At 43.5% G+C, this 27,424-nt stretch overlaps 1 pseudogene across 1 annotated transcript in view; it reads left to right on the top strand.

Moving 5' to 3' along the window:
• LOC308300130 (intersectin-2-like) overlaps positions 1 to 27,424 on the top strand; it is a 131,074-nt pseudogene that overhangs the window by 73,342 nt on the left and 30,308 nt on the right. The window contains exons 16-25 of the transcript XR_013963377.1: positions 2,020 to 2,344; positions 3,541 to 3,708; positions 5,883 to 6,094; positions 7,335 to 7,407; positions 11,880 to 12,142; positions 14,760 to 14,815; positions 16,327 to 16,493; positions 18,756 to 18,789; positions 18,895 to 19,016; positions 19,625 to 19,721. The product of XR_013963377.1 is annotated as an intersectin-2-like (transcript). The remainder of the gene's footprint in view (positions 1 to 2,019; positions 2,345 to 3,540; positions 3,709 to 5,882; positions 6,095 to 7,334; positions 7,408 to 11,879; positions 12,143 to 14,759; positions 14,816 to 16,326; positions 16,494 to 18,755; positions 18,790 to 18,894; positions 19,017 to 19,624; positions 19,722 to 27,424) is intronic.

Genomic DNA, 27,424 nt, shown 5'->3' with positions numbered 1-27,424 from the left:
TATTAGAGCAGAATAACGCCTCGCATCGCGAGCCATTGTGAGCATGTAGATCTGCTATTTTCACAATAGAAAGCATATTTTTTTCACTTCGACTTTCGACTATCTCTGGTGGGAGTCGACTTGTGTAATGAGTCGACTGAGTGGACTTGTCGTCTATTCCGTTAATGCCCTAGTGCGTGGACTTAGGTTCCATAGAGTCCAACATGAGTTTATCTTTGCTGACTCTTTGCTTTTATTGGTTCTCAAAGTGGGGTCCAGGGACCCCCAGGGCTCCTTGAGGGAGCAATCACATGGAACCCTTTATCCATTTACACATTGCCTATTAAATTAATTATTAACAATTCATTTTGCAGATGTACAAGCTCGTGTTCTATTTCTGAAAACCTTGACTGTGTTTGAAAATAATTTGCATACATAGGGCTGGGACTTGATTAAAGAAATGTAATTAATGAATCGCTTTTAATTAATTAATCAAAATTAATCACGTTTTATTTTTTTCTCCTTTTTTATTAAAACACATTTTGGCATATGAGTGAATCAATGAGTGAGTTTATGTCCACAAACGGCACTGGGGTTTGTTAGTCTGTTGGTGTACCGGCATGATCGGTACACCTGAAACTCATCCTGTGAGAAAGGTTATGTGGTGCAAAAACTATTGTAAAAAAAAAATTAAAAAAATATAGTATATACTAACTATGAAGTCATAAAAAAAAGCAGGTTGGTGCCTTGCATGGTTTCCTCTGCCATCGTGTAGGAATGGTGATTGTAATGGATAATCTGTTTAAAGTACCATGGATACAAAGCGCTAAATAAATGCCACACCGCCAAAACTCAAGTCACACCGCCAAACTCAATGCAATATCATTGCAATAAATGGCTAAATGGTTATTCCTAAATGAATGGCAAATGGTTTATTCTGTCTAATAGTCCGGGAAAAATGGGGGTGAACGTGGATTTGCCTGTAAAAGTTTTTTTCTCAACTGATTCTTGTAGCTTGGGGTCACCTCTTAAGGATTCAAGAGGATGACCAGTGTTATCCATTGAGCATTTTTTATTATTAACCCCTTAATGCCTGAAACATGGGCTCCCATTGACTTTCTATACAGGAGGAAAATACCCAGAAAAAGATTATTTTTCTGGGTATTTAAGGAGGATCTGAGGGGTCTAACTAGGGGTTTGTCATGATGCTGAATCCATTGCAGGCATTTGTTTTGCACAAAAAACATTCCGTGGGCTAGAAATAGCCTCAGAAAACAATACACGTATGGGTGAGTATTCATGTTAGTCGGAGGCCTTAGGGTTTTTTTTCTCGTGCTAATCAGTCTAAAAAGTGCAACATTTTGCACAGATGTAGCTCAGGGCATGCTCTAATGATTTAGCTAGGTCGGCGACCTTCGGGGTCACCACAACACCCACAAAACTCTGAAAAGTGATGACTCATCACTTTTCATCACTAAAGTCGATGGGAGCCCAACTTGATTTGGCCGCTGTGGCGAGCCCGAATGTCGCAGACTCGGGCGCCCTAGCTAAATCATTAGAGCAAGCCCCTGAGCAACATCTGTGCAAAATTTTGCACTTTTAGACTGATTAGCACGAGAAAAAAAACCCTAAGGCCTCCGACTAACATGAATACTCACCCATACGTGTATTGTTTTCTGAGGCTATTTCTAGCCCACGGAATGTTTTTTGTGCAAAACAAATGCCTGCAATCGATTCAGCATCATGACAAACCCCTAGTTAGACCCCTCAGATCCTCCTTAAATACCCCGAAAAATTATCTTTTTCTGGGTATTTTCCTCCTGTATAGAAAGTCAATGGGAGCCCATGTTTCAGGCATTAAGGGGTTAATAATAAAAAATGCTCAATGGATATCACTGGTCATCCTCTTGAATCCTTAAGAGGTGACCCCAAGCTACAAGAATCAGTTGAGAAAAAAACTTTTACCGACGAAACCACGTTCAGCCAAAAATCACCGTTTTTTTCCCGGACTATAAAATGAACTGTATGTATGGCCCACAGACTGGCCAAGCTGGAGGAGGAGAGGAGGGAGCAGGAGAGGAGAGAGCAGGAAAGGAGAGAGCAGGAGAGGAGAGAGCAGGAGAGGAGAGAGCGGGAGGCCGAGGAGGAGGCCCGGCAGAGGCGGCTCCTGGAGGAGCAGCGGGCCAAGCAGAGGGAAGAGGAGGAGCGAGAGGCGCAGGCGCGCCTCCGGGCGGCGCAGGAGAAGGCCCAGCAGGAGGAGGAGGAGCGCAGGCGGCGAGCCAGCCAGGAGGCCCAGGAGGAGGCGGAGCGGAAGCAGAGAGAAGAGGAGGAGAGGGAGGAGCAGGAGAGGAGGAGGAGAGAAGAGGTACTGCTATTTAAAGATAGGGCGCCATGGTTTGGTGCTTTTTTTCTGTTTGGTATGTGTCTATGGCGTTAACACGGTAACATGTCATTAGGTCGAACACCCTTTAGATCGACCACCAAACTCTAACCCTAATCCTAACCTCAGTAAAACTATGCCTAACTCTAACCCTAACCCTAAACTTAACCTCAGTAACCGTGACGCGGGTGATTATCTAACCTGCAGACGCTGTTTGACCCAACGGGAGTTCGACCTATGGGGCAGTCCCCCGTTAACATTACTCTAATTGACCCCCAGGTTTGGCTATACAGTCATTTGTTTTGTAGGCTCCTATGTGTCTATGGCGTTAACACTACTCTAATTGACCCCCAGGCGTGGTTATAATATGCAAATATGTCTTCCCTGTGTATTTTTGATTTCTTCCTGAAAGCTGAAAGCCTCAGAGTCAAAAGGGCCAACTAAAATACACTGCTTTAGTGACACACTGAAATCACCCCCTATTATTTAATTGTCATACGACAACAGCTGTGGGTGGTACTAAGGTGAAAACCAGATACTTAATGAAGTGGTGGGTGTGGCCACATAAAGACATCATTTTAAGTCTTTCTGTATCCACAACTTTCCAACATCCCATCGTGCATTGCGCAGAAGGTGTGCGGCAGCTTCCGGCACGGCAGCCGAGTGTGATCTACAAACTCACAACGATTGCATCTGCGACGCAACGTGAGTTTGTATGTTAGCTGTTCTGCGGTGTCCCACAGATAATGCTACAGTAAATTCTCGCGGAAACAGGTGGAGATATATATATATATATATATACAGTATTTTCTGGACTATAAGGCGCACCTGACTATAAGGCGCACTGTCAATGAATGGTCTATTTTCAAACTGTTTTCATATATAAGGCGCACCTGACTATAAGGCGCACATAATAGACGCTACCGTTGCGTTATGCATCAAACAGATGGAGCTGTGCTAAAGGGAATGTCAAAGTCAATACAATGAATGATCCATATATAAGGCGCACTGGACTATAAGGCGCACTGTAGTTTTTTGAGAAAATTAAAGGCTTTTAAGTGCGCCTTATAGTCCGGAAAATACGGTATATATATATTGTTTTTCAGCTTTAACGTCTGACTGTAACCACGTGCTGTTTACAGACTTTCTGACTAATAAACTATCCAATCAATCAATCAAAGCAGGAGAGAGGAGGAGGAGGAGGAGGTGATGAAGGAGGAGGAGGAGGAGGACATCATCCGGTGCTGACTGCTCCCAGGTCCTCCACCCTGACCTCCTACAGAGCCTTGTACCCCTTCATTGCCCGCAACACAGAGGAGCTGACCCTGGACGCAGACTGTCTCATAGAGGTAGCGTTAATACTTAATGACTTTCTCATAAAGGTGTTATTGTTTATTTAATGTTATACTATGCAACTTTTTCAATTAAACAAATCTTAAATTTGATCTAACTATTAAATCACAAAAGTTTTAGAACACCCACTCCGTGAATTTCAGCCCCTAAAGCCTTGTGTAAATATGTTTTCTATGATCCTGGCCGGGGACCGAATTTTGCGACAAAATTATGTCATCATACACTACTGGCCAATCACAGCGCAGATAATACACTGCCGGCCAATCACAGCGCGTCTTGCTGTCTTCTCAGGAAGCCAGCATTTATTTCCAAAATTACATTGGAATTGAAAATGACACGCAAAAGTAAAATGGCAATTAAATAACTAACCACACATTCACATACTGTACATACCATAGAAAACTAAAACTAAAATTAAAAGTTGCTCATTATTTGATGCCTGTCATGTTGGACTATGCAAGGCAGTGGCATCTTCTTCCCTGAGCCAAGCCTAAACCTGACGGCATACCCGACATTATTAGTTAGAGCGACTGTCTCATAGAGACCTTGTACTGTTTGCATTTCCGTCTAATAAAGCGTTTTCAACCTGTGGGTTGGGACCCCTAGGGGGGTCCCCAAATTATTTTGGGGGGTCCCCAGATGATTAGCTTAATGTGAAACATTGTTTTCTCGCTCAACAGTAAACAAAGCAACATAAGGTTTAAATGTATATAGGGTATCTGCACATTTCTGAAGTGACAATTTAAGGACTTTTTAGTAACTCTAAAATGACAAATTAAATATTGGCCAAATTGTCAAATATTAGAGGCCGAAATTGTGAAAATAGCAGATCTACATGCTCACAACGCCTCACAACTCTTAGTGCTCGTCAGGGTGGCGGGGTCTCCAGTTAAAATATGATTCTTTTGGGGGTCGCGGCCTGAAAAGGTTGAGAACCTCTGTAATAAAGTATTCAGTCATTCAGTCACCTCAAAGTAGATGACAGAGTACAGCAACTTGCAATGGGCCTGGTGTACAAGATACACTACACCACTAAGATACCCATGTACCTGGCAAAATACTTAATAAACGTTAAGGACGTCCACAATTACAGCACCAGAGGCAGCGCCACAGACCACATTCAACCCAAAGTCAACTCAAACAAAGGGTCAAACTCGTTATTATGCTATACAACCAAAATGTGAAACGCGTCAAACGCCCTACCGAAGGCCTTAAAGGTGTGTGGTTCCCTAGCATCCTTTAAAATCGCCCTGAAAAACCACTTACATACGGCAGCCATTCACAACTGGCAATAACCAACCTAGCCCAGCCTCGCCTGACCCTTCTTTGTATTTACCTACTTGTATATTTTTTGCACTGTTTATTTTATTTGTATTTTTTTTTTTTTTTTTTTTTTTTACTATATCTACTGCATAGTACTGTGTGTTCTATCCGTCATTCAATGTTATATGAGATACTTCAATGGTTTCCTATGGAAATAAGCTTAGTCTTTTCTAGGATCTCCTTTTAGTTGACCTTGTACCAGTGAACTGTACCGTCATGAAACTGTACCTTTTTTCTATGCAAACTTCTAATAAAGTCTTCAATCTTCAGCAGGGACGGGCCCCTGATTCAGCCCGGGAAAAAGAGTTGGAGAGGCCCTCATTGCGTGTTATAGAGAGAGATCTCTCTCTATAGTGCTGCTGCTACTCAAACATTTGTCATTTCATATCATGACAAGTGACTTTGTCATTGTCGGGTGGAAACCTTGTATGTCCAAAACCGTTTGTTTTGTATTTATCATTTTAAAAAATGATTTAAACTAGTGAAAACAGCCGATCTACAAGCACACAACGCCTCGCACCGCGAGGCGTTGTGTGCTTGTAGATCTGCTGTTTTCACTACTTTTGTGCGACGGCCTTGTATGATGAAGCAGGGCTTTGCTTTGCGAAAAAATGTACAAATTTGAAACTTGGAGATACAAGGTTTCTGCCCGACAGTGACGATTTACTTTGTTGGCCGCCCAGCGCCCAAAAATGGAACGAAGGCCGACATTTTATTTTATTTCTTTTTCCTAATGGCCGGCCTGGACTGGCCCGGGAATGAACCGGCCGTTCGGGAGTTGGCCCGCTTTTCCCAGTGGCCAGCACGTCCCTGGTGCTGACAGAGCTGTGTCCCCCCCACTCTGCAGGTGGATGAGCAGACGGTAGGCGAGCAGGGCTGGCTGTGTGGTTCCTACCAGGGGAGGCGGGGCTGGTTCCCTCAGAGCTACGCAGAGAAGTGCCCCCAGGCTGCTGCCCCCTCCACCACCACCACCCCCACCGCCGCCGATGCTGCCCCTGATGCCCCGGGGGGGCAGCTGATGCCCCACTCCTCCTGCCCAGAGCGACCCCCCAGCACAGGGTAGGTGGAGTGTTAAGCCCCTATCATAGTAGGCACCGCGGTGATAAGCTATCCACCGCTGTGTAGTCTTTTTAAGTCATAAAACGACAACATTACGTCATTAGACGTCAAAGACACCACAAAGTTAAAATATGGAGTTAAGGGGTTTGTATTGGCCAGACAGCAACTATACTGTATGTTACTTATGATGAGATGACTAGAGATGACTAACCATAGCCTATGTACTTTGTGACCATTAGAATCCATCAGGCCTGGAATTTCATCATTTTAGGGTCAAGGCCACTTGACCTTTAGTGTGGTCACATTTTGGAGGGCACAAAGGCCAAATGCCAGGGCAGGAAGGCCATCAACTAAAACAAGATCTTAGTCCATTGAAATAATTTGTTTAAGAACCATGAAGAACCTCTAGTTTGACCCCTCACATGCTACTTAAAGCAGACTTTTTTTTTTTTTTTTTTTATATATTTCTAGTGGAGTCAATGGGACAGTGAATATACAAATGGCCATAACTTTTTTTCGCGATGTTTCCGGCAGAGCAGGCCTCTCATTCTGTGGACCTTAACACATGGGCTGCTCAGGTTTATAACATTTCTAGTTGTTGCTGCTGCCGCCGTTCACTCACGCTTTATTTTGAAGAGCCTCGGAAGCTTCGTGCGTGTGCACGTGGGTGTCCACTGACGATTGAGGAAGATAATCCCTTTGTTTACAAAAGCTTGCGAAACTATAATCCAAACCGCGTCCGACCATCGCGGTAAAGTGTCGCCATGAAAACAATCAGATTTCTGCTTCCCTGGCGTTCTTTTCACCTCATTCAGAGATAAAGCCCTTCTTATGTTTCAGAGTAGAATGGAAAGCAATGTAAGCAGCCTCCGCTATTTTCTCCCTCTCCCTGTCTCTCTCTCTGCTACGGGGTGACGTAATGGACTCGGGTCATTCAGAGGGCAGGCTGCAGCACGTACAGTTAACCCTATGTTGTCTCGTCTCTCAACGAGATAACTCTTTTTGGCAGGGTGACACCTAGTGGCCTTAACTCGTCACTGAACGAGTTTGGCTCCCCAAGTGTTAATGACCAAACTAATAGATAAAACAGAAATGAAAAGTACGGCAGAAAATCACAGGTCCCCTCCCATTTTGGTGACTGGGTCCCCGGCTACAGTGTTTCTACCGCCTCCCTCCGTCCATCACGGTTCTCCTCTGTCTTGTCTTGTCTTGTTTTGTTTTGTTGTGTCTTTTAACCCAGAGTTGAAGATGGCGATGGGACGGCTGTGAACAGCAGACCAGGCTCTGGGTCTCCTCAACCTGACTCCTCCACGGTAAGAAGAGAAATAAAACATTAAACAGTATTATTACCCGGCTAGTTTGAATGCTTGATTCTGATTGGTCAGTTGCTGAAATCAGCGGTCTGTTATTTCTGGATAACAGACCGATGGCTAATCAAAGACTCAGAGCACCTGCTGCAGTCAAGCTGCGCTGCATGAATTTAGTGCCGCATCCAACATGTCAGCCATGTAAACAACCACACAGCGACATTTAGAACTAAACGTTGATCTCAAGAATGTTTTTAGAAATATTTTAAGCGAGGAATAGACGACGTAGTATCAGAAAATGGATTCTATCTAATCAGCACTTCCTTGTTTTCCAAGGCGACCGTGTCGCGCTGGGAGGATGCCCAGCGTGACACTTGTGGAACACTTCCAGCCGTCTGTAAACAAGGAAATACTTTGTTTTGCCCGAGGCTGGCGCCTCGGGGAGATATCAGGCCGTCGGTCTGTTATGTACCGTCAATCCCCGCGGAGCCATTCATTATCCCTTACGTATTTGCAGATACACAGAGAAGAGAAAGCACAACTTAAAGGAGTAGTTCACCCCCAAAATGACTGTGTTTCTATTGATTACTCACGCCATGGAGACTTGAGTTCAATGATATTATAATTTTTTTGTATTGTCACATTTCTAAGACAAAAATTTGATTATAGTAAATTTACCTCCATTGATTCCGGAAGGGGACCCGTCCCCTTCCGGAATCAATGGGGGTACATTTATTGACTTAGGAATGCGACAAAAAAGAAGGAAAAAAAAAAAAATATATATATATATATATATATATATATGGGTCAGTGACGTGACGCCCCAAAAAATGTGTTTTTAAAAAAACTTTAAAATGCAGGCATAAAAGTTATTTACTTTTGTTCTACTCACTCTCAACCTTATGGAAATACATTTTGTTTTTAGATATTTAATTGGAATCAGACTTTATTCAGCAGTTTGTTGTACTTGTGCCTAAAATCGTCATATGGTGTGACATGAAAATAATTGTTCATAAAATGAAAATGGAGTACATCTTTCTTAAGTTACTCACTTTATCAAAGTCCTTTATCATAACTAACCAGTGATCCACTATAGTTTTTTGAAAATTAATTATATCTGTATATTTTTTTCATAATCGACACTCTGTGTGAGGCCCATGTTCATGATCTTACAACATATTTTAAATGTATTCTGTCAAAACTTTCTCTAAAATTACACAAATATTTGTGACTCTTCCTGATAATATTCTCTATGTAATCCATAAACATTTTTTTGGTTTAATCATTAATAAAGGTATGATTTTTCACTATTTGGAATGTCACACCAAATGATTTAGTGTCACACCGTATGATCATATCTTCATGTGTCAAAGCAAACTGTGTTTTAACCTACCTATTAGTGAGTACTGAACTTTACTGATTGATTAAACAATTACCCAGGATAACATGGCCTTAATATTTCTGAACAGGATATTATTGTAGGGCTTTAACATGGGATAAGAAAGAATTGTAGTAGTAGATGGATGATGAGGATGTGCACAGGAATGCTACGCACACCTAAGTCTTCTGCCGGCCCACGGCAGAAGGATCCTAAAGAGACAATAAGGCGCATAGCCACACTTGGAGCCAAGGCAACATTTTATTAACACCAATTAGTGGAAACAGAACTCAGCATTCAGGTAAATTGCTTTTTTCCGAAGTCTCCTGAACTTGAACACAGCATTTTGTGTTGAACAAATGTAATTAGGAATCATGACATTACACCACATCTCCACTAGCTAAAGAGTGCTGGGTTGCGCAACTCCAAAAATAGCTGATCTACAAGCTCTCGCAGCACAACGTGTTGAGAGCTTGTAGATCAGCTATTTTCGCTAGTTTTGTCTCGGGTCCTACCTTAACACTGTCCACTGTCCAGTCCAGTGAGTGAAAGTACAAAAGTATTAGATCAGATTATATTATACATTTAGACTGTATTGTACATCAGCCAGTCGTATTTGGTGAGGGTAGCAAACCGGCTGCCTTGTTGCGGTTCTGCTATGCCACAGACAACCTCCTGCTCTTCGTAGAAAATGCAGTCTCGCCCCTTTGGCTCCTCTCTCCTTGCTGGGTCATTGTTTAGTTTCTCCCTGTACTTTCTCGTTCTCTCAGCACTTGTCATTTTCCAGCTGACAAAAGAAAATGGAATGTATAGTTTAAGACAAAGAGAAAATATTGTTTAGATTGAAACAATATGTTAAGGTTTCTGTGAAGGGGTTTCTGCTCTGTCTGATGAATCACTGAATGAAGCTTAAATACATTTTATGTAAAAATGTTTAAAACAAATGTTTAAATGTACAAAAGAAACATGGAACTTTGTTATTTATTGTTATATCTGTAGTTAAATACAGTATAAATCATATGGTGTGACAATCAAGTCATATGGCGTGACAAGCAGATGTCACACCATTATGATTAAGTGTCACACCATATTACGTTTTTCTGCATTTAGGTTTACCTTGAGGCTACTATGTACACATTAGCATGCTAACAGCATGCTAGCTATAACAAAGCAACCTAGATCTACATGGAAATATGACCAAAACTTCAAATAACTTAAGCTTTTTTTAATGAAAAGGTGTCACACCAACAGACATCCAAAGTGGTGAGTTTGTCAAAGTTTCAACAAGATGGCATTTCATGAAAATGTTAAAATCATAACTCACCTCAGACACCTGTCTTGCAGTTGTGCTGGGAGTGCTGAATAGCCTTACAGAAGAAGGACCTCTCTAGCCAATAGGTGTCCAAATAATTGCCTGTTTAATTTGTCCAAACTAGTGTCACACCAAATGATTTTGGTTTGGGGGACAAAATGTTTTTGATCAGAAATGACTGAAAACATTATGCTTTGACTTTGAAAAGATATAGGCTCACAAATAGACATTTTTTTTAGCCTAAATTCATTTTCAAATGATTTTTAGCAATTCTTTTTCTTAGTTTTATTCAAGTTCCCACTTTGAGAAACAAGGTCAGGACAGTCACACCATATGAGTTTTGCCATGTTTGGTTGAACATTCTGAAGAAATGAGGAATGAAATGTTTTAATCTTGAGTAAGTTCACATAAAGCTTAATGTCCTGCACAATATTCAGAAGGTTTTTGACAAATATATTTTTTATTTATACATGTTTGACACCGAGGACAGCGAAAACGTTACGTCACGTCACCCACCCATATATATATATATATATATATATATATATATATATATTATTGAACTCAAGTCTCCATGGCGTGAGTATTCAAAACAAACAAAGTCATTTTGGGGGTGAACTACTCCTTTAAAGCACTGTTTCCCAAACAGTGGGTCGGGACCCATTTGTGGGTCACGGACCAGTTTTTATGGGTCACGACTCCCGTAAAAATCTATTTTAAAATATATATTTTTCTTTTTAATAATTGTATACATTTAAAAAAACAAACAAAAAAATCTAAGAAATACCATGAATACCAGTATATATACTATATAATTAAGAAGTAGACATGTGAGCTTGTAGATCTGCTATTTTCACTAGTTCGGGTCCCTGGCGAATGTCTAATTTCCCTTTTGGGTCACGGGCTAAAACTTTTGGGAACCACTGGCTTAAAGCAGTGGTTCTCAACCAGTGGTCCGGGGACCACCAGTGGTCCCTGAGGGGGTTCCAGGTGGTCCCCGGCTAAATGATGGTAGAGTTGGTAACCAAATGGACCCTTACAGATCTTTAACTCTTGAGAGCGTAAAATGAAACCAAATGGACCCGTACCATTCATGTTACACACTAGGAGACGTAGGAGCGGGGCGCCAGTTAGCGCCTCTCAAAAACCATAACTCGTCAAGCGTTTTGGAAGTAGATTCCGAGATAAAGCCATTTCTTTGCATCAGCAATGAACCGGAGCCTATGAAGAGGCACAGAAAGTGTTAAAACAATGTAGCTCGCTGGCCTCCTTCAAAACTGCCCTGAGAACTCACCTTTCAGGAGGCCAGAGAAGGAGGTAGTTTTCACTTCTCACAGCCGCGTCTCAAGTCCTTAAATTATTCCTATTTCCTTCACTTGTTTCCTATTTCCTTGTATGTTAGTCCCGCCCACTGGAGTTGGCCTATCACCTGTGATGTTGTCATCAGAAATGGCCAATGGGACGTCTCCTCCTCTCTATTTCCTCAATGGGAGGGACTAACATACAAGCAAGGAAATAGAATTGATTTAAGGACTTGAGACGCAGCTCTGGACAGGCCAGATAAGTGACCTTACCTTAGCTCCACCCCCTTTTCCCCCTACTCTGCGAGCCCACACTGTGGGGCGGCATAGCTCAGGGGTAGAGAAACCGTTATTAGAGCACGAAGGGTTTCTATTGTATTGACTATACTTGTACTGTTCTCCATTTTTGTCTAATAAAATATTCAATCAATAATATTGATTATATTCAATCAATCAATCCCAATGTTGTCCTCTGCCCCGCCCCCAGTCCTCTGCCCCTCCCCTCCAGGCCCGTGTTCTCTCAGTGTGGTCTCCCAGCCCCTCCGACGCGGCGGCGGCCGCGGCCCACCTCAACCTCTCAGGCGGTGGCGATGACGTCACCACGGCGCTACTGAGCCTCTCGCCCGGTGATGTCATCAGCGTGCTGCAGCGGGGCGAGGACTGGTGGCTGGGGAGGCTGAACGACGGCGCGCTGGGCTGGTTCCCCGGGAACCACGTCGCCGCCCTGGAGGCGGCCGGCGGAAACGCAGAGTATGTATGAGGATGACCTTTCAGAAGGTTTACAGTTTACAGTTTACAGTTTAGGCATTTAGCAGACGCTTTTAATCCAAAGCGACTTACAATAAGCAGATACAACATCACAATAATAAACAAGATAATAGGTCAGTACATTAACAGCAATATAACAATGTAAATGGATATCTATCTAGAGAAAAAACACAATATAATCACTAAAGAAACCTAAAAAAAAAAAAATGCTAACTAGCTTCATGTATGGTCATTGATTTTACTGTAGTGCTAAGGGTTTAGGTGGAGTCTGAAAAGGTGAGTCTTCAGTCCACGGCGAAAGGTAGCGAGTGAGTCCGTTGTTCTAAGTGCTCCAGGGAGTTTATTCCACAACTTGGGAGCCAAGAGGTCAAACTGTCTCGGACGAGTGGATTTTTGCCCTGGAGTTTTTAGCGAGGGTTCGGTCAGCATCCCTGTGTTGGCTGATCTAAGTGAACGAGTGGGGGTGTAGGGGTTGATCAGGTTTTGGAGGTATGGAGGTATCGTATTCGTTAGGAAAATAGAACGTCTTTACATAACTGTGTGAATTATGGTGATGTTTTCATAGATAGATAGATAGATAGATAGATAGATAGATAGATAGATAGATAGATAAAACTAGGAGAAGAGTAATTACATCGGGTGCCCAGAATTTTTCAACATTTAATTTGCTGGTGCCCATTTTACTTACCTTCGAGGTCCTGGCGAAAAAAGTAATCTGAGTAGATGTAATCCAACTATGTCCTGTTTATTTCACGATAATATTTTCTTTCGGTCAGGACCGTTTTTAAACAATCTTGGGCCACAGCGTTTGTGTAACGGCCGGTAGAAAAGAAATGAAGGTGATTTAAAAGCTAGATTAGGAGAAAAATGCACGTGATCTCGTGCTGCATTTCGGGAATTGGAGTGTTTTTCGTCACCGCGGTACCCTGGAACAGTCGCTACAGTACAGTATAGTTTACTGTACAACGCGTCGAACGCGTCGATGGGCACACGTAGACATCAAAGAGATTGACACGCTGACACCTCGTGGGCATCCGATGAGTTACACAAAGGTTTTCATTGTGTGTGTTCAGATGGAATGAAGATGGTCTGACGTTGTGTGGATTGTCTCATGTCCTCCCCAGGTCCATATATTCATCTAAATAACAGCACAGCAGGCCCATATATTCATATAAATAACAGCTCAGTAGGCCCATATATTCATCTAAATAACAGCACAGTAGGCCCATATATTCATCTAAATAACAGCACACCAGGCCCATATATTCATCTAAATAACTGCACAGCAGGCCCATACAGTATATTCATCTAAATAACATCACACAAGGCCCATATATTCATCTAAATAACATCACACAAGGCCCATATATTCATCTAAATAACATCACACAAGGCCCATATATTCATCTAAATAACATCACACCAGGCCCATATATTCATCTAAATAACATCACACCAGGCCCATATATTCATCTAAATAACATCACACCAGGCCCATATATTCATCTAAATAACATCACACCAGGCCCATATATTCATCTAAATAACATCACACCAGGCCCATATATTCATCTAAATAACATCACACCAGGCCCATATATTCATCTAAATAACATCACACAAGGCCCATATATTCATCTAAATAACAGCACACCAGGTCCATATATTCATCTAAATAACAGCACAGCAGGCCCATATTCATCTAAATAACAGCACAGCAGGCCCATATATTCATCTAAATAACAGCACAGCAGGCCCATATATTCATCTAAATAAGAGCACAGCAGGCCCATATATTCATCTAAATAACAGCACACCAGGCCCATATATTCATCTAAATAACAGCACAGTAGGCCCATATATTCATCTAAATAACAGCACAGTAGGCCCATATATTCATATAAATAACAGCACACCAGGCCCATATATTCATCTAAATAACAGCACACCAGGCCCATATATTCATATAAATACTTTAAATAACAGTATGTGTGGACTGTCTTGGTGTCCTTCCCAGGCCCATATATCTAACATATAATTTTGCGAATGTCTGTCCGTCCGTCTGTAACAGTGTTTCTCCTCAGTGGCTGGAGCAATTGATCTGAAATCGCATCACCATCAGCATATGAACACACCTGACATAACTGTGAAGCCCGTTTGTCACTTTCACAAATCGTATGCTGTATATTCGCATTTTTATGGTGTATCTATATCTATTTAGCCTACAGTACCTTTTGTGACCACACATGTTAAGGGAGGGGCGCTGTTGTTCAGGCCATTAGCACAATCACACACAAACCCCCACACACACACACACACACACGGGGGGGGGGGGGGGGGGGGGAGTGTGTGTGTGTGTGCAGGCGGGGGGGGGGGGGGGGGGGTTCTGGCCCTGTTACAGATGTTGTCCAAAAATCATGCAGATCGGTACACAGTATCTCTGTAGCCGTTAAATGGAACGGGTATTTCTTACATTGATGCTCCTACATATTAGCATGCATCAACCCACACACTGCACATCATTTTGGAGCTCATATCTTTGAACGGGTAAGGGCTAGTTCATATAAATAACCGTATGTGTGGATTGTCTCGTCCCCAGGCCCATATATTCCAGCGTTGATGAGTTCGACGCTCCGGATTCAGGACAACTGGAAGGTTGGTGTCTCTCATGTGTTCTCTCTCTATAAAGCCTGGGATTTGGTCTGTATGTCTGTCTGTAGACAGAGTGTTCAGCACCACATCTCCCGTATTTACTTGATTATGCTTAGTTTAGTGTGGTATCAAGTACCGAAAATATGTTCGATATTTTCACCAAAGGGACCTTTTAGAAATGGCAGCCCCTGCCTCTCTAACATTCTCTGCACCAGGGGTCTTCAAGTTTTCAGGCCAAGGACCCCTTAGTTGAGAGAGAGATGAAGCAGGGACCCCCACAACCTGTTCACAGAGCACAATCATCAGTGTATTTTGGATTTATGTCAATTTGAGTTTTCAGATATTTAACCACTTGAACCGTCAATACTTAATAAAGTTGACCTTTCACTCTGTACTTGGTCTGCTCTTTTTCCCCTCTATACAAAACCTCTTTGCTCAGAATATGGACACTAGGGTTCAAGTGGTTAATATAAAAAAGGGGAAAAAAAGGTTTCTATCGCACAAAGATTTGGAGGATCCCCTGTAGTGACTCTGATGATCCCCTAGGGGTCCCGGACCCCCTGTTGAAGACCCCTGCTCTACACGTCCCTGGTGTGTTGTGCAGTGTTGGGGAAGTTAAAGTTACATGTAACTGAGTTACGTAACTAAGTTACATTTTGCTGTAACTTGCTGGTAACTGAGTTAAATTCATATTTCTGTCAAGTAACTGAGATACTTTTTGGGTCATTGTTGGCTCAAGATACAAGTTAAAAGAAGTTACAAGCGAAGTTATAACTTTACATTTACAGTTTTGTTAAGAATGACGATCAAATGTCCTCAACATATTAGAATGTTCTTCTTTTTTAAACTTTATATTAGGAACACAGATGTTTACTAAAGAAAATGTCAACCTTTTTGAAATAAAACATAAAACTCAGTTGAGAGGCATATTTCTGCTCGCATGTGATTTTTTTGTAGGCCATTATATTTTGTTTCATGTACACCAAATGTACATTCTCAATTTAACGCTGAAAAAAAAAAATGTACTCAAGTTACTCAAGTTACTTTTTCTATGTAAATTGAAACTTTATAAGTTACATTTCTGCAAGGGTATAACTTTAACTTGATCAAGTTACTGCCATGGTGAGTTACTTGTAACTGTACAAGTTACGCTTTCAAAGTAACTTCCCCAACACTGGTGTTGTGTGTTCCCCCATAAAACTCAGTTGAGAGGCAAAAAAACATAAAACTCATTTGAGAAGAAAATTTCTGCTGGCATGTGACTTTTTGTAGGCCATTATATTTTGTTTCATGTACACCAAATGTACATTCTCAATTTAACGCTGAAAAAAATGAACTCAAGTTACTCAAGTTACTTTTTCTATGTAACTTGAAACTTAATAGATTTCTCCAGTGGTATAACTTTAACTTGATCAAGTTACTGCCATGGTGAGTTACTTGTAACTGTACAAGAAGTTACGCTTTCAAAGTACCTTCCCCAACACTTGTGTTGTGTGTTTCTGCCCCCCCCTCAGAGTTTGTAGCCCTCTACACGTACGAGAGCCCGGAGGCGGGCGACCTGACGTTCTGCGAGGGCGACGTGGTGTTGGTGACGGAGAGGGAGGGGGAGTGGTGGAGGGGCTGCATCGGGGACCACCAGGGGGTCTTCCCCTCCAACTACGTCAGGCCTGTGGAACCAGAGGTGAGTCAACCTTTAACGATACGGTATTACTGGTTCAGTGGCGGTTGGTACCTATATTGCGCCCTAGGCGAGGTAGTATAGCGCCGCCCTATGGCCACGCGAAGCGCGGACGGATTTATTTATTTATTTATTTTTTATAAAAAAAAAATTATTAATTTAAGTTAAAAGCGGTTCGGTTCTACACGGCGGCAGAACCATTTTGGGCTTAATATAATAGGGTTTATAAAAGCATGATCTGACTGTCTTAGTCTTACCTTGGGCTGGTCAGGAGAAATGGTTCTTCTTTCACAAAAAAAAATGTTTTCTTCTTTTTTTTTTTTTTTTTTTCTTCTTCATGCGCCCCCTCAAAGTGGCGCCCTGGGCGAGTGCCCCGCTAGCCCCCCCTGCAGGCCGCCTCTGTACTGGTTAACCCATTTAACCTGTGAAAAATAGCAGATATACAAGCTCACAGCGCGGCACCGAGTGCCGCGCTGCGAGCTTGTAGATCTGCTATTTTTGAAAAAGTCGTGGACATTTTTTTGCAAATCTTTGAATATATGTATTTTCAAAGCGAACTATTGTAACTCAAATTTTGCTTCTGGGTGGTCCCTGGAACTAAATATTTTGAGATGGGGGGTCCGTGGCCAAATAAATATCAGTTTGGGGGTCCTTCAAATGAAAAGGTTTGAGAACCACTGACATAGTAGTCTCTCAAGAACAGACTAACTGAGCTCCAGTTAAGTGAAAAGGACCTTTTCTTTGACGATGGCTAGCCAGATTGCTGACATAGGAAACATAGGGTTTTTCAAAAAATCTTAGAAGGATTCAAAAGACACTTATAGAATCGGGTCAACATTCTCATTTTCACGATTCTTCAAAAATAGCAGATCTACAAGCTCGAGCTTGTATATCTGCTATTTTTCAATAGTTAAAGCATAAAATAATGATACACACTCATGTGTACCCGTTCTAAATGGGTTAAAGAAGTAGTTCACCATCTTATTTTCTATCAGTTCCACAGCCCCATGAAACCTTGAATTCATGGAGATTCATGGAGACGTTTCCATTCTTTTTCTTCACGTTCCCAAGTAAATAATTTGATAACCAGTAAGACACTTCAGGGCGACCAATGGCCAATTAACCCTTTGTCAGCCTTCTGATTGGTCCTTAACTGACCAGCAGCAGGCTCCTTCTGCCTTGTCCCGCCCTGGTTCCGCCTTTTTAATGTTGAATTTGCTAAAACATAATTTCTGGAGAAATAAAAACATTTAAAAACATGCCCAGTCACTATACTGCACCTGAGAGGCTCCTTTTTACTGAAACCAAGTTTAAAATGAGAATTGAACACACAAAATAACAATAAGAAGCAAGTGAATTTCAATGGTAGTGGATGAAGAGAAAGGACTTTTGTCCCACCAAGACAGAGCAACCAATGGGTGCGAAGAGGGGCGGGACAATGGGCGGGACTTGACAAAGGGTGAATTCTTGGCCATCTGGCCAGTGATGTATAACGGACCAGTTACCCATATATGGAGATCCATGTACTGTATAGACCCGTTTCTTGTTTACAAACATTGAGACTAAATGCACAGGTGACTGTACCATGTAATCAATTCCCACCGATCCCCAAACCTGTTGTTTTGGGGAGCGCTGGTTTCATTGGCTAATTTTGGTACCGACCCTGCGCACGCATCTAGTTTTTATCAGTGTAACGTAGACGAGAAACGGGTTGATATAGTACATCCCTTTTATGCCCATACATGGAGATCCCTGTCTGAACTAGCAGCACGGATATGGGCTGTCTTCCTCCATATTATGTGCATTGCCATATGAAGTCCTGTTAGATATGGGCTTAATATTTATGACATCAGGGATCTCTATATATGGGCATAAAATTGATTCTGTTAGACTGTTAAAGTGTAAAATCAGGCTTTACGACATCATCAAGGCACCGCCAAAATACATTTTTGTCGACAAAATCAACTGCTGATTTAGTCGGCAAAGATCTTATGATATTTAGTCGACTAAAACTAGACAAAAACTACAACGTTGTTGTTCAGGTGGGTGGTGACCCAGCTGAAGTTAGCCACACCCACAAATGTTGTTGAATGGTAAAAAGAGAGGGGATGTATTATTTCAGCTTTCAGGAAGTAAAAAAAATATATACAAAGAGAAGACATATTTTCACATGGTGGTCTATTAGAGTAATGTTAACTCCATAGACACATACAAAACTATGGCACCACCTGTTTAACATTGTCATGATTGCGCTGTCCTTTTTAGGTCACAAGGCCTGGAGTTCCAATAAAGAAGCCAGGTAAGGCTCAGATCGAGCCACACGCACGCACGCACACACACACATACCCACACTCACTAATTGTAATTGTGTCTAATTTGCTGTTGTTCTATGTTGTTCTGACAGACATTGCGCAGGCCGTCAGCGCCGCCGTCGGCCAGACGGGGGAGCTGCTGAGTCTGTCTCCAGGACAGCTCATAGTGGTCCGGGCCAGGAACTCCTCCGGGTGGTGGCTGGGGGAACTGCAGGTCAGTCACCGCCTAGGTCTCTCTCTCTCTCTCTCTCTCTCTCTCTCTCTCTCTCTCTCTCTCTCTCTCTCTCTCTCTCTCTCTTGGACTTGCCTGGAATGGATGCGTTGCAGTTTTTGTGACCGCTGGTGACGATCGTTGTCTGGTTGTCATTTATACGCAAGGCGCACACTGCCATGACGAGCACTCGTCAAATCCTTATTTGGGCATGGAAGCATAGAGGGCGCTTGTCCGTGAATGATCCAAGCAGCACCGAATGCAAGTCACGTGACCTGAACCAGAAGTCATGTGACCTGAACCAAATTAACGTGGTTTGCTTTAATTTACTTTAATAGAGTCTAACCTCGCGTCACCAGGTCAGGGGAAAGCCTGGTATTCGTTTACTAAACAGGTCGTTTGATCCGGCATCCTAGACCGGATGGCAGAAGAAGTGGTGTCGCTTTGTTTTGGTTCCCTGTTTGTCGCAACCGTGCTGTGAGCTTGTATGTTGTAATACTTAAAGCAGAACATAATGTGGTTCGAATCCAAAGTGAGATATTGCGTTCAGTGTGCGTGTGTGTGTGTGTGCGTATGTGTGTGTGTGTGTGTGTGTGTGTGTGTGTCCTCAGGCGCGGGGTAAGAAGCGTCAGAGAGGCTGGTTCCACTCCAGCCACGTCAAGCTGCTTGGCCCATCCAGTGGGAAGTCAACTCCGTCACCTTTACCAGGTAAATACTGTCAACTCTGTCAGCCCTACCATGTGCATACTGTCCACTCCAACACCCCTACCATGTAGACACTGTCAACTCTGTCACCGTTACCAGGTAAATACTGTCAACTACTGTATGTCAGCCCTACCAGGTAGACACTGTCAACTCCAACACCCCTACCAGGTAGACACTGTTAACTCTGTCAGCCCTACCATGTACATACAGTCAACTCCAACACCCCTACCATGTAGACACTGTCAACTCTGTCAGCTTTACCAGGTAAATACTGTCAACTCTGTCAGCCCTACCATGTAGACACTGTCCACTCCGTCACCCCTACCAGATAGATAGACACTGTCAACAATTGCACCTGTGATATCATGGTATCAAAAACTACACACATGCATGTGTCCTTGTACAGGCCACTCTGTCCGTGACGTTGGTTATCTCCATACATGGAGTTCCTTGCTCATATGGACACAAGAAGCAAGACATACCGCTAGGAGCTTTTAAAAAGCAGTAGTGAGTAAGTAAAAAGGAGATTGTGGCGTACTGGATGACGTCATCGGTCGATCTGTAGACCAGTTTTGCAGGCCAAAACGCTGCATGTGTTTGCACCACTCACTTTGCATCGGTGCAAAAATGTCTAGCGTAGGAAAAGAAAATTGGATTTCTACATATATGGGCATGTCTGACATTACAGGCCTGCGTGATGTCAGTGTGATGTGCTGTGCTGAGGTGTCTGGACAATTGTTTTTTTTTTAAACGTGCGTGACTTCCACTTTGGTTCTCAGTGTGTGTGGAAGAGAGATGGCTTCTGCAGTGTCTCCTCTGTCTGCGGACGGATTAAGATGTTCAATCTGTCTGGACGTGTTCACCGATCCCGTCGCCATCCCATGCGGACACAACTACTGCAAAGCCTGCATCAAGCAGTGCTGGGACACTAACTATGTGTGTCGGTGTCCGCTCTGTAGAAAGGTATTCCCTTACAGACCAGAAATCTTCGTCAATACTTTGATTTCTGAGATGGCCAAACATGTCAGGAAGTCACAGCGGCAGCCTGCTAGACCGGACGAAGTGCCCTGTGACGTCTGCGCTGACGTCAAGCTCAAAGCCCTCAAGTCCTGCCTGGTGTGTCTGACCTCCCTCTGTGAGACTCACCTGGAGCCTCATCTCAGAGTCCCGGCGTTGAAACGCCACAAACTAATCGAGCCTGTGAAGAACCTGGAAGGCTATACGTGTCAGAAACACGACAGACCTCTGAAGCTGTTCTGTAAGACCGACCAAACGTGTGTTTGTCAGTTCTGCACAGAGTCGGACCACAAGCTACATCAAGTCGTGTCTCTGGAAGAGGGATGCGAAAGAAAGAGGGCTGAGCTGAGAGAGACAGAGGCTGAAGTTCAGCAGATGATCCAGGAGAGAGAAGTAAAGATTCGGGAGGTCAAACACTCGATAGGTCTCAGAAGGAACGACGTAGACTCATGTGTGCAGGTCGCCACTGCTCTAATAACGACCTGTGTTGAAACGCAGAAAGCAACAGAGAAACATGACGAAGGCTTCATTAAAGAGCTGCAAAAGGAAATCACTGAGTTAAAGAAGAGAAGCTCTGAGCTGTTGCAGCTCTCACACACTGAAGACCACCTCCACCTCCTCCAGAACTTCACATCCATCAACACCCCTCCACCCACCAAGGACTGGACAAAGGTCAATGTCCATCAGTCTTCATATGTGGGGACTGTGAGGACAGCTGTGGCTCAGCTGGAGAAGACACTCAGTCAAGAGATGAAGAAGCTGCGTGATGTTGAGTTGAGGAGGTTCCCTCAATACAAAGTCAATGTGACTCTGGACCCCGATACAGCTCATCCCTTCCTCATCCTGTCTGAGAATGGAAAACAAGTGATTGATGGAAACATGTGTCTGTGTCTTAGGAAAACAAAGCTTCTCAGGAAGGTTTTACTATGAGGTTCAGGTTAATGGGAAGACTGACTGGGCTCTAGGAGTAGCCAGAGAGTCCATCTACAGGAAGGGACCAATCACAGCGACCCCTTACCATGGTTACTGGACTATAAGGTTGAGGAATGGAAATAAGTACTGGGCTCGTGCTAACTCTGCTGTCCTCCTCCCTGTAAGAGAGAAGGTCCAGAAAGTGGGAGTGTTTGTGGATTATGAGGGGGGTCTGGTATCCTTTTATGATGTGGAGGCCAGAGTTCATCTCTACTCTTTCACTGGCTGCTCCTTCACTGAGAAACTCTATCCATTCTTCAGTCCTGGTCTTCGTGATGGTGGTACAAACTCTGCTCCTCTGATCATCTGTCCTCTCAATCACACTTAAATGGACACATACTGCTATCAACAATTACTACAATAATAAAAATCACAATTTGTTAATGAGCCTCCTTAACTCTTCACTGCCCCAATAAATGCATACTGTACACCAGTAAGACTCCCTAAATCGGGAGATAAGCAACCATCAGATTGCATAGACAAACTTTAGAAGGCAATGGTAGCCAATCAGGAGGGAATATGGGAAATGGGACAGATCCATGATGATGACATGACTTAAGAGATACTGTGTACCGCTTTGCGTGATTTTAGGGCAAAATCTGTAGGAGCAGTGTCCAAAAATTAGTTTTTCAAAAATTGTCCAAATATTGGCGCTAGATGGGACAGATGCATTTTGATGAGATGACTGTAGAGATACTGTGTACCTACCGCTTTGCGTGGTTTTAGGACAAAATCTGTAGGAGCAGTGTCCAAAAATGTGTTTTTCCAAAGTCGTCCAAATGGTGGCGCTAGAAGAGGGCCATGTGAGAAATGAGTGGAGGTTGTGGTTTGGCAGGCAAGGAGTGTGTGTGCAAAGTTTGGCATGGATCGGGGCAACAATGGCGGAGATATGAGTAGGGGAAAAGTGTGACGTGACGGACAGAATGACGGACAGACTGACTGACTGACAGACAGCCGGTGGAGGTTTTGATAGTAACCAATACCAACCACTGCCACCAACGCATTTTGTGTCTTACCTTGTCAAGTCGTCACAGAATATTTATCCTCAGTACGAACGATCTCCTGATCGCTGGTAAAGACCTCCTGATCGCTGTGCTTGCGCAAAGAACAAAAAAATAACGGGTCATTCCAACCAGCTGTTCTCTAGCTATGGGCCGTCGAAAAGAGCATCCAAATAAATAAATCATGGTTCAATTTCTTTTTGCCATTGCAATCTATCGTGTCAACTTTTCCCCCAGCTAGAAGTTCCGGGGTTCGATTCCTGCTGGGGGACGCTGTGAGTGCTGGGAGCGTGTTCTCTCCTCTGCATCATCAGCGCCCATGCCCTAGGTGGGGTTGGTGAAAGGGCCTTTCTGTGTGGAGTTTGCATGTTCTCCCTGTGTCTCCTAGGGTAGGTACCCTCACAAAAGAAAACATGCCGTGATCCTGGTCTCTATACTGCCTCCCCTTGGTCAGCCGGGGCCGCCTGATGGAGGGGAAAGGAACTGGTTGGAATAACGTGTTCCATCAACTCGCTATGTCCAACTGGGGAAACTCCCCACTGTGCTCCTCATGCATAGAAGGAAGCATGAGGTCAGTCTGTTGCTCTCCCCAGGTTGGTAGAGGGAGTGTAGCGCCCAGGATTACATTAGACAATTGACACTGGGTGATAGGGGAAACGGTGGCGGAGATATGAGTAGGGCAAACGTGTGACGTGACGGACAGAGTGACAGACAGCCAGTGGAGGTTTTGATAGTAACTGCCACCTGACAGTCGCAACGTTGAATGTTAAATTATGGAGGTGCCTTCTTTTACTATGACCATGAATTCTGATGACATAATACTTTAAAATAAGAGACCAATATGCCATTTCTGAAGTGAGTATGTGAAAACTGTTCATTGGTACAAGCTCAACTAAAAGGAAATCCTAGTAAGCTTTTCGGCTTCGTATAACCAGATAAAACATGTAGCCTAACTTAATTTTTGGAGGCGCTCTGTGATTTAAAGGGAATTAAATTAGCATGCACTCCAGTGGAAAATCCAACATGGCCGCTCTCAGTGTTGTTCCCAAAGCCAGAAAAGGGAGGTTGACTGACAGACGGCCGGCCAATAGGGCGACAGGACCGTCTTGCATCATTCCAAAGCCTTGGCCAATGGGGTGGCTCCCGCTAACCCTAACCCTGAACTAGAAGCAGTGCTCTTCCGAGCACAGGTCTCCACCAGGCCACACAAATTGCCCTGTTATAGCGCCACCATGAGGGCCATTTGAAAAATTTGGGGCAGAGGTTCTGAATTGGCATCCAGGGAGTGTGTGTGCTCATTTTGGGAGCGACCGGGCCAACGGCGCCGGAGATTAGCTGTACACAAACTCGGAGGACGAATGGGCCTGTTATAGCGCCACCATGAGGGCCATTTGAAAATTTGGGGCAGAGGTTCTGAATTGGCAAAACATACTCTCCCTCAGCCTTCGGCTGGTGGAGACAATCAGACTCTTGAGTGAGAACATCATTTAACCAGGAGCTACAGCCGCCCCTACAGCCACCTCACAGACTCACAGACAGGACCAGGAATTCTACTGAGGGCTCAACTTCAGCCAAAATAAACCAAACAACTTCGCTACTCTCCTAAACAAAGGTAGTTTAGCGTTGTTGAAAGTCTATTATCCGCGGTGGGAACCTCTCAGCACCCCACTCACTCTGTAAAACACACTTTTTTGACCAGAAAATAAAACATGTTTGCCAGACGGAAATAACTTTGTTTTACTCCACAGTGCCCCTTTAAGGATTATGGTCAATGGTAATATATATTGACCGATTATATTGACCACCTGGCAGAGCGTTAGTGAGACCTTGCTAACGCTCTGGACCAGCCCCGCCCCTGCTGCCATCCCCTGCCACCCATTGGTCAACAGTACTTCCTATGGGATACGCTGACATCTGACACAACTTAAACCGTTGCCGTGCAACAGGAGTGTCCTAACAAAGCATTTGTTCTGCTGTTCATTCTTTCGACATGGGTGAATGTTAACCTGGTGAAAAGCTAACCTGCCGACGTGGGTGAATGTTAACCTCTATGCCTAAACCTAACACAAACCCTAACCCTAACCTCAGTAACCGTGACGCCGGGGAGTAGCTAACCTGCCGACTCGCTTAGTCGAAATGACGGGACGTGGAAATAGCGAGATTTCCCCCCATGCAACACCAATTTGCCAACGCGTCCCCTGCCGTCACCTCAAACACCCATATATGGGCATGTCTGACGTTACAGGCCTATGTGATGTCATTGTGATGTGGTGTGCTAAGGCATCTGGACAGATAAAAATGTGTGTGACTTCCACTTTGGTTCTCAGTGTTTGTGGAAGAGAAATGGCTTCTGCATTGTCTCCTCTGTCTGCGGACCGCTTAAGATGTTCAATATGTCTGGACGTGTTCACCGATCCCGTCGCCATCCAGTGCGGACACAACTACTGCAAAGCCTGCATCACACATTACTGGGACACTAACTCTGTGTGTCGGTGTCCGCTCTGTAGAAAGGTATTCCCTAACAGACCAGAAATCTTCGTCAATACTTTGATTTCTGAGATGGCCAAACATGTCAGGAAGTCACAGCGGCAGCCTGCTAGACCGGACGAAGTGCCCTGTGACGTCTGCGCTGACGTCAAGCGCAAGGCCCTCAAGTCCTGCCCTGTGTGTCGCCACAAACTAATCAAGCCTGTGAAGAACCTGGAAGACTCTGGGTGCGTTTGGAAATGCGCACTCAACGCACTGGTGTGCCATGTTGTCGTTTGTTTATTCGGTGCACTCTGTGCGTTGTCGTTCGCAAATCCAGTGTGTGGCGCACCGGGTGTGCTGAGTGCACGCACTGAACGACCCTACTCAGAAGATGGGGTTTTCATTGCGGTGTTTTGATTGGCTGGTTTTCATGGTGGTGTCTCGCGCTTCTCAGCTGTGAACAATGGCGTAGGAAATGATAACAAAATGCACCATTTGCTGCTTTATTGGTCCTTTGGGCTTTATTGTTACACACACATCAACTTGTAAACTAGCAGCAGGTAGGCCAATGTTGTGAATTAAATTGCCTATCAATAGCAACGTTACGTTAACAACTGCTGCTTTTCAGAACGTTTTCAGAGTGAAAAAGCACACAGCTTCCTCTTAACTGGTTGTTCGTAAATAAGCCACACTGAATGCACTCTACAACGTCACCACCCACTGCACTCACTACACTGAGCACACACTCGGTGCGCATTTCCCAACGCACCCTATATGTGTCAGAAACACGACAGACCTCTGGAGCTGTTCTGTAAGACCGACCAAACGTGTGTTCTTCAGTTCTGCACAGTCGGACCACAAGCTACATCAATTCAATTCAATTCAATTTAAAGGAGCTTTATTGGCACGAGAAAACATACGTTTAGATTGCCAAAGCAAATGAAACAAATACAATAAAAACAGTTGAAAATGGGGAACATAATATACAGTTGGAGGGGGTACAGCATTGTTTAAACAGAGCTATGTCGCATTGTGACATTTTATATGTACAGGGTATAAAGCTTTTCAAACAAATAGCAGCATTATTTTTTCTCAAAACTACCCCCTGTCAGGTGAAAAGAAGCTGCTCGTGGCTCCTCGTGCATAGAAGGAAGCATGAGGTCAGTCCGTTGCTCTCCCCAGGTTGGTAGAGGGAGTGTAGCGCCCAGGATTACATTAGACATGACACTGGGTGAAAAGATGGGTTACAAAAATGGTGGGATAAAAAATATTATTGAAAAACCCGGAAACAAATGGTGACTCAGAGGTTAGCAAACAGCGCCATCTAGCGTCCACAAAACGTCATATTCAGTGGCAGTCTGGACATTTCCTCACAGGAAACACGACACAACGTGGCTTCCATGTGGACGTCAGACATCATGTGACCAGTCTAGAGCACTGGTTCCCAAACATTGTTTTTTTTTCTGAATTAACACACTGAATCCCGTTGATTAAACAATGATTTAATCGCTGAGTGCCATGGTATTATATTGTTGTTGTTTTTTCGTAATGAGTAAATGTAATCCGAGTATTTCCGGAATGTCCGTGCGATTGTATTTTCTTTCACAACAGAAAAATTACAATCGCGGTCATCAGTGCTTTTGTAACGGTCGGTAGAAAAGGGTTCATTTTAAACATGAACGTGATCTGGTTCTGATCACGATACCTCCTGTTGCATTGCGGGAATTGGAGTTTTTCTCTTCAGCAGCAGCTGCCCCAGACAACAAGCTACAGTTTAATATCAAATATAAATCAGACACGTCGATGGCACACGGAGACATCGAAGAGTTTGACGAGTGCACACGTCGTAGAATTTCTAACCCTACATTTTAAAACTAAATGTTTAAGAAATAGATAATCTAAAAGCGCAAAGAAAGCTTTCTCCTGGAGTTATTACAGCAAGTATATACACAACAAGGCATCGTGGTATATATATATATATATAAAACAAGAAAGCAGAAGAATATAATCTAGTTAGTCTGTTGATTGCTAGAAACTAGTAATTATGACTGAGAAGGAAAAATAGAGACAAGACTTCATTCTTCTTCTCTGAATGTAAACATCGACATTTCAGGATGTGGACTGCTGTTTGGGGATTAGCTGCGGGCTACAACGTATTTTGGAACTATAAATAGATGATTTATGAAGAAAAAAGTAACTTTGCAGCGGTGAAAATTAGCGCATTTGGAGGAGTGCAATTTACCCCCG

The sequence above is a fragment of the Nannobrachium achirus genome (genome assembly GCF_963921795.1).
Source record: "Nannobrachium achirus genome assembly, chromosome: 16".
Classification (NCBI taxonomy): domain Eukaryota; kingdom Metazoa; phylum Chordata; class Actinopteri; order Myctophiformes; family Myctophidae; genus Nannobrachium; species Nannobrachium achirus.
This window is presented reverse-complemented; position numbering and strand designations above follow the sequence as displayed.